This window comes from Cervus elaphus, chromosome 27 (genome assembly GCF_910594005.1).
Source record: "Cervus elaphus chromosome 27, mCerEla1.1, whole genome shotgun sequence".
NCBI classification, from domain to species: domain Eukaryota; kingdom Metazoa; phylum Chordata; class Mammalia; order Artiodactyla; family Cervidae; genus Cervus; species Cervus elaphus.
In genome coordinates, this window is record NC_057841.1 from 14,985,811 (window position 1) to 14,994,200 (window position 8,390).

Here is an 8,390-nt window from a genome sequence, read left to right on the forward strand (position 1 = left end):
TGTTAGAGCACTGGCTCAGTAGTTGTGCACACGCTTAGTTACATTGTGGCATGTGGGCTCCCGCGGACCAGGGATTGAACCCATGTCTTCTGCATTGTAAGGTGAATTCTTGAGTACCAGGGAAGTCCTATACTCATTCTTGATAGTTTGTGTTCAAGACAGACACTATTCTATGGCATATCTATCTTTTTTGTTTCCTTGTTTATTTTTTCACCTTTTAAAAAATCATAAAATATTTCTCACTAAATAAAACAAGAAAGTGCTGAACATAAATGAGCACACTTTCTGTTTTTATCTATTGAGTTAACAGCACTTCAATCTGTATTCACGCTCACACTCTGTTGCCGCATACACAGATATTTAGATATTACGGTAAAATCTACACATTTCTTAACATTTACATTTTAAGATGTAAACCACAATGCTTTCATTTTATGTGGAGCTACTTTCACTACCCACCTATCTTAAAATATGTCTAAAGACTCCTGAGAAGTGTCCTTGAACTTCTGTAAACAGGACCCAGTGGCATCCAAAATGGTACTGTCCACATTAAAATGTAAATGAGCCCGCAGTTACTGCAACCAAGATCATTTTATACAGGTGTTTAAATATAACAAGACCTTAAAATCGATCCTTCAGGGATACCATAGTTGCTGAACTGCATCTAGGCATAATGCCTTCTATATACGTGGTTTTATTGCTCTTGTGTGATGCTCACTGAACTCTCCAGAAAACAGTCTGCTAAATTAAACAAAAGGACGTCTTACCAAAACCCACATGAGCATTTATTTCAGCTCTCCTCAAAAGGAACAAACATAATTTTTAGTGATCCTGATTTGCTTGACATTTGATTAATATTTCTTGACCAATTACGGTATTAATCAAAAAAGGCACATGCTATCTACCTTAGAACAAACCATGTTTTTGAAAAAAATTAAAATGTGACATAGGTTTCCTTGATAAGGGAAAAGTTTCATCTCTGGTTATCTTATGGTTATTTTATTTATCTCTGATTCACCTAATATGTGGTATGTGGTCAAATTGTATGAGCCTCCTCATCATATGTCACCACCAAGGTGAATTAAATTACCTCCTGGCAGGATTGTTTCTAGCATATATTCATAATGCATGATTCATAAAGCACTTCCTAATCTCTTAAATCAGATCCTCTACCAGACAATAAATGTAAATGCAGTCAACCTAAGATCTCATTTCCAATGAATATAAGAAAGATAACTTTTCCAATCTGGGTTACTTTATTATCAGTGGGAATAAATGAACCTTATTTTCCCTCTAAATAAAGTCTAGAGAAGGCAAAAGAGAACAGAGGATGCCAGGATAAAAAAAGAGAGATTAATTTTCTATTATTTGATATATCACATTTAAAGTGCTCATGCATTTCTGGGTCTTGTTACCTAATAAATGTCAAAGAAAGAAAAATAGAAAGTGGCTTTTGAGTTCTGAGCTCATCAATTCCCTCCTTTTCAAAGCTGTACCTCTCAGCATCACTTCTATTTACTAGAGATAAAAAAAATGATAACAAACAAAAGATACTCATTTGATTAGGGTAGTTGTATATGTACAGACTTAACTTTATCTTAAATGTTTTTAAGATATATTTAAAAAATATATTTATATCTCAAAATTTATTTTAAAAAATATATACTCTTAATTAAATATACACCCCTAAAAACAATCTGAAGTTTATAAGAATTATTTTTCAATAAATTCTTCTATTTTTATCTATCTACTTATCTATAAGCATCTCTATCACCTATTTATACCATCTATATACTTAACACCTAGTCAATTAGCTATCTACATATTTATTTCCTCTGTTTCTATAGTTTCCTAGAATTATTTTTGAAGAAGGAGTAGCTAAATGGCCACTGGCTCTGGGATAAGTAGATGCATTCAGGAACAAAATGGTCAATACTGTGTAGATGGGAATATTTATATGTGTTTTTAAACTTATTCATCAGTATATTACTAGTCAACCCCTCCTTTTACTAAACTTCAGGTTAATTTCATTTCTTCCCTTTTTCTTTTAACAGAACTACTTCTACAAATAATAATATCCCCACAATGTATATGTAGAAGTAATAAGAGATGTATGATTTGGCACTGATGCAACTTGTGTGTCTTAGAATTATCCAACCTGCCCCAACAGTATGAATTCTCCCTAAACCTACTATAACTGGCATGAGGCTTACAGGCTTCAGGTAGAATATTCCTTCCTAGAACTATTCATGAAATTTTATAAGTATTCTTAAGAAACTTATATATATATATATAAAATTCAAGCCCCAGGATGAACTTGGCTTCAGACACTTGTTAATATCTAGGTCTGAACTCTGCGATAGCTAGGCCCTGGGTGCTGTCACACATCAGGTGGGTGTAGTTGTATGATGCTGTGTGTGTGTGGGTTTTCAGTACCTAAGTCATGTCCGACTCTTTGCGACCCCATAGACTGTAGCAAGCCAGGCTCCCCTCTCCTTCACAACCTCCCTGAGTTGCTCAAACTCATGGCCATTGAGTGGGTGATGTTATTTAACTATCTCATCCTTTGTCACCTTCTTCTCCTTTGATGCTACAGACCAGCAAAACTGTACTGACGTCAAGGCTGAAGCCCGCAGTTTCTATACTGGTGTGATGAACTCCACACCAGCCATGCCACTAAGGTGCAGGCGTGGCTATAGCTGGATTCATACAGACATGGACTTCCCAGGTGGCTCAGTGGTAAAGAATTTGCCTGCAATGCAGGAGACACAGATTCCATCCCTGGGTTGGGATGATCCCCTGGAGGAGGAAATGGCAACCCACTTCAGTATTCTTGACTGGAGAATTCAGTGCTAAGAGGGTCCTGGCTACTGTCCATGGGGTCCCAAAAGAGTCAGATGTAGCTTTGCAATGGAGCACACATATGCACATACAGAAATACACTTACATTAAATTTGGTCTTGAACATGTATATGTTTGGAGTAGACAGATTAGGGAGATACATGTGATATTTCAATGTCAGAAAGTGTAACCATTCACAAAAATTCATTATACAGATGCTGACAGTTCTCTGATGATACCAGTGTTGGAGGTGGAGAGAACTTTAATGGTACAGATGTATCCATGTTCCTCTGACAATAGAATCTCAGAGAAACCTCCTGAGATAATGTAACATGAAAATTAGAGAATTTGAAAATGACATGGATCTTAGAATTAGACACAACTTAGAAACTTACAACAATAGTGTATTAGCTAAATCGAAGCTCTTGGACTGGGACCTTGACACGATGCCTCAGTTCAGTTCAGTTGCTCAGTTGTGTCAGGCTCTTTGTGACCTCATGGACTGCAGCATGCCAGGCCTCCCTGTTTATCACCAACTCCTGGAGCTTGCTCAAACTCAAGTCCATCGATTGACATGATGCCTACTCATTCCTAATTCATTTTGCTTTTCTAGAACAGTGGACCTTGTTTCATTAACTCAAATCCACTCACTGTTATTACCTATTACCCACAACCAGTTCAGACGCTCAGGAAAGGGAGGATCTGACTCTATTGCTGTTTAATTGTTAAGCCATGTCCTACTCTTTTCTAACCCCATGGACTCTACCTTGGCTCCTTCGTCCATGGAATTCTCTAGGCAAGAATACTGGAGTGGGTTGCCATTTCCTTCTCCAGCAGATCTTCCAGACCCAGGAATTGAACCCATGTCTTCTGATTCGGCAGGCATGTTCTTTAGCACTGTGTCACATTATGCTGTGTTTATTCCTTTCTCTTTAGTTCATTTTACAGTGCTTGATAGGTAATAGATATTAAAGTAATTAATGACTGAATGCATGTTTAAATGCTAGTGCCTCATATTTTTGTCACCTGCAGCCCTAAATCTGTTTCTCTTCTGCTACATCAAGTCCCCTGGAACACTATTATATGTATGAATTAATCAATTTGACTTCACCCTATATAACTGAGATTTGCCCTCAACTAGTACTAAGTGATTATTCAGTATATGACCTTATGATTCTTTATTCCATTTAATATTTAAGATACTGTTTAATCTGACATAGAGGGAAATACTTTATGTCTGAGATGCAAGAAAATCTATGATTCCTCAAAGAAATGATTATTTTTCTCCTTTGGAATAATGGCAATATTGTAATTCACTGTGGCGACATTTTGTTTTAATTTGAAGCATCACTTGGTAAGAATAATTTCCAGCATCTTGATATAACACTCTCTTATCGACTTTCTATTTTAATTCCATATGTTGTTACTCTGCCATTTTATTATTTTGTTCACACATTTATTTTATTGCTTGTTCTCTTTTAAACAACTTTAAATTATCTGTGGAATATAGCAGGGGATATAAAATGGAAAGTGCTTCATGATTTCTAGCATATAGTAAGCACACAGTAAATGTTGCCTCCATTTCTTCCCCTCTTTTAATATTCCTTTCACTATCAATCTGTCCTCAAGCAATATTTCCAGCTTATTTTCTATGTCTTTACACATGAATGGGGCATGAAATGTCTCATTTCTGCAAATATATTGACCTATATCATCCCTGGACTTTTTAGTTTGGTGAATTTAAAAGATTCTGAGAAATTAGGAGCACAGATGAAGGTGACTATATATGATAAAAAGGATCTTTGCTCACCAGTAGACTTATAACAAATGTTAAATATTAATCATGGCAAAGCAATGATAAGTTTTACACTGTAGGCAGCAATGTAAGAGAATTTCTGTTGCTCATTTCTTTCCAAAACCTGGTATTTTCAGTCATTTAATTTTAACCATTCTGATAGGTATATACTGTTACCTCTGCTGTTTTCTGATAGTTAATGACCTTGAGAAACATTTTGGGGGACGGGAAGATTTATTGGTCAGTCATATATCTTCTTTTGTAAAGTATTTAGCTGTTTTTAATTGAATAAGAATTGTGTGAATTCTATATGTCAGACCTTTATCACATATATGTATTAAAATATTCTCTACAGATTATTCCTTGCAAATTCATTTTTATTAACACTTTTGTAGACTAAAACATTTAACTTTTAATAACATCAAAAAAATTCTACACTATTTTTATTTACAATTAATTTTCTTTAAGTCTTTCTTAAGAATACTTATCTCCCATTGTTATAGGATTTTTGTCTTCTGTTTTCTACAGAAGTTTTAAATTTCATCTTTCACATTTAAATCAATGATTCATCCTATTCTAATTATGACAGGGCTTAATGTCAGCATTTATTTATCTTTTACATTCATACTCAGAAACAATGTTTTCTTTTCCTAAAAATACACCCAGGATAGTGTTTGATTTAGTTTGAGTCTAAAAGATAGCAATCATTTTATAAAGGGGAGGGAGGGTCAATTACTGACACATATTATGAGCAATATTGTTTCTAATGTATTTAAATTGATTTATAATATTCTGAGTGTTTTTCCATATTTTGTCATTCTTTTTATACTTTGCTATGCACAAACTTTTGCCATGCATATTAATATGAGTTCAAAGTATATGGGTAGCTATCTCCACTTGGAAAACTTACATCTCGGTGATATAGACAGAAATTATTTTAAATTCCATGTAAATTCAAAATATAAAGGTGGCACATCTGAAAAAATAATCCAAGAGGAAATTTTCAACAAAAATACCCAAATATACCTACTTTATGGGCTTCTCTGGTGGCTCAGACAGTAAAGAATCTGCCTAGTCTGATGCAGGCTTGATCCCCGGATCGGGAAGATCCCCTGCAGAAGGAAATGGCAACCCACTCCAGTCATCTTGGCTGGAGAATTCCATGGACAGAGGAGCCTGGTGAGCTACAGTGCATGGGGTTGCATAGAGTCAGACACAACTGAGCGAGGAACAATTCTACTTCATACCCATTTTTTAAAAAACTGAGGGTTTCAAGTTAAAATTTCAAAATAAACTAGATACACATGTAAAATACATTGAATAGCAGAAACAGAACAATTTTTATTAGTTTCTTTCATTTTTATATGTATTTTAAATATCGAATACTACTGTTATTTTGAAATTGTATGAGGTGGTATTGTTTCTTGGTGTCTTTAGTACCTGATGATTGATTTCTATAATCTCTTAAAATTTTTGCAATTTGGTTCTCTGTGTACAGATAGAGGCAGATGGTTTGAAGATGAAAATTATCAAATTAGGAATTAAATTCATTTTAAAATCAATTTAAGGGTTATAGATTAGGTTTGCATATATTACACGTAACACCCACTCACACCTACACACAAACACAGATATTTCCATAAATGAGTTAGTTTTCATGAAAAATGACATCTCTAGAAATCGAAAGCAAATATTTTAAGAAAAGTATTGTTGATTTTGTTGTATTAATCAATTTAAAAATGAGCTTCCTTTTTTTGCAAGAGAAAAACATTATAAATAATTTATCTTCAGCTGTAATATCATTTGAAACAGAATGAGGATTTTTTTAACATTTTCCTGGGAGTGATAAATTATAAGAAAAATATCAGGATAAAACAGTGTTACTAACATGTTGTTAAAAAATACTGTATTTTATTCAACTTGGGGAAAAACACTACTATCTTCCCGATGCTCATTCTAAAACCTTAGAATCTATAAAAGTGTAATAGTTAGATTTTCTTCACTTTATTTCTTTTTGTATGTTTATGGTTTCTAATTGTGTTAGTGACCTCTGGATAGGGTTTTCCCAGCAGGTAATGAAGTGGTTATTATTTTTTTTTCTTCTGCCAGGAAATAAGCAACCACAGGTCATCATTACTTAAATGAGTAGATGATTATATAGGTAAAGGGGAAAAGGGAATATATATATATTTTTTTTTAGTGATTGAAGAATATTTTCTTAAACTAATACAAAATGCTTTATATTTGTCATTTCTCTATTGAAAAAGCATTAGCCTAAGTTCACTGCTGAGTGTATACCTAATGGAAGGAATAAATCTTTGACCACTGATAGTACAAATATGGCTGTGACCTGTGCAACATCTCAAGGTTAATAGATAGAAAAGTTATAATTCAACAGTAAACCTTCTCAGTCCTGAAGTTGTATAGAAATGGGTTTGGCTCCATTCAGTACAGTTTACATCTGTATTCTTCTATTTATTGTTTCACTTTTGTCAAAGTTTGCTTATGATTTTGATAATGAAATTATTTTTATATTATTTAGATCATAAAAAGTTTTATAGAAAGGTTGAATAGTTAATTGTGCTAATTATGTAGAATCTAATGCATTTTCTTGGACTAGAAACTCAATAGATGTTATCTATCTCCTTTGTTTCCATTAGACTTTGGGCTCCAATATCCCCAGTGTTAATATTGGCACCTGATGTACACAATTTAAGAATAATAACTTTAATATTGCTATTTTGTGATGTTATTTTGTTCTATATACTAATATACTATAATTTATATATATATAATATATAATATAATTAATATGCTAATCTGCAGGGATGAAAAACATAGATTGACTTTACCGAATGATTTAAAAATGATTATAAAGACTCATAAGGGGCTGTTGGTGCCCTGAATGTGTGTATCTCCTCATAATCCTTAGGTTGAAATCCTAAAATCTGTGGTGATATTTGGAGGTGGGGCCTTTGGGAGGTGATGGCATGATGAAGGTGGAGCCCATATGAATGGTATTAGTGCCCTTATGAGAAAAGACACAAGAGAGCATGCTTCCTCTCTCCGCTTTCCATCACTTGAAACCAGAGCAAGAAGATGGCCATCTGTGAGCTAAGCTTTAACCGTACACTGGATCAGCTGGTGCCCTGATCTGGGACCCCCCAGCCGCCAGAACTGTGAGAAATAACTGTTGGCTGTTAATCTGCCCAGCCTCTCGTATTTTTGCCATAGCTGCCAGAACTGACTGAGGCGGGAGTATGTATGCAGGTCATGTACACCAGTATGTTCCGAGAGGGAAATACCCAATTACATTTTAGGGTGTGAGACTTCTACCCCAAGTGATGTCATCATACAAACTTGGCAGACTCCGTGTGCACTGACTTGACATTCCAGTACATCACACAAATGGAGATCTTGAAAGATAATTCTCATTTCTGGTTTTCAACTCGCCAGTATCCCACAGATGCTAAAATTTGTTCTTAATTCTTCAGTGAAAAGAGTTTTGCATCTTGTATTCTAGAGTAAATATACAGTTGCCCAAGTGGCCCTAAGCTGAGCTGTAATGGGAAAGCTGAGAGAATACATTTCCTACAACCTTCTTCCACAAGAAAAATTCCACTCTTATTTTTGTATACACTGACTTTCCTCATAAAGCTTTGCATAAAGAAAGGATTCTGATGCTATTAAAATGTTAGAAACAAAATATTAATTTTTAGCATATATAATATATAGGTTGAACAACTTAAGTGCT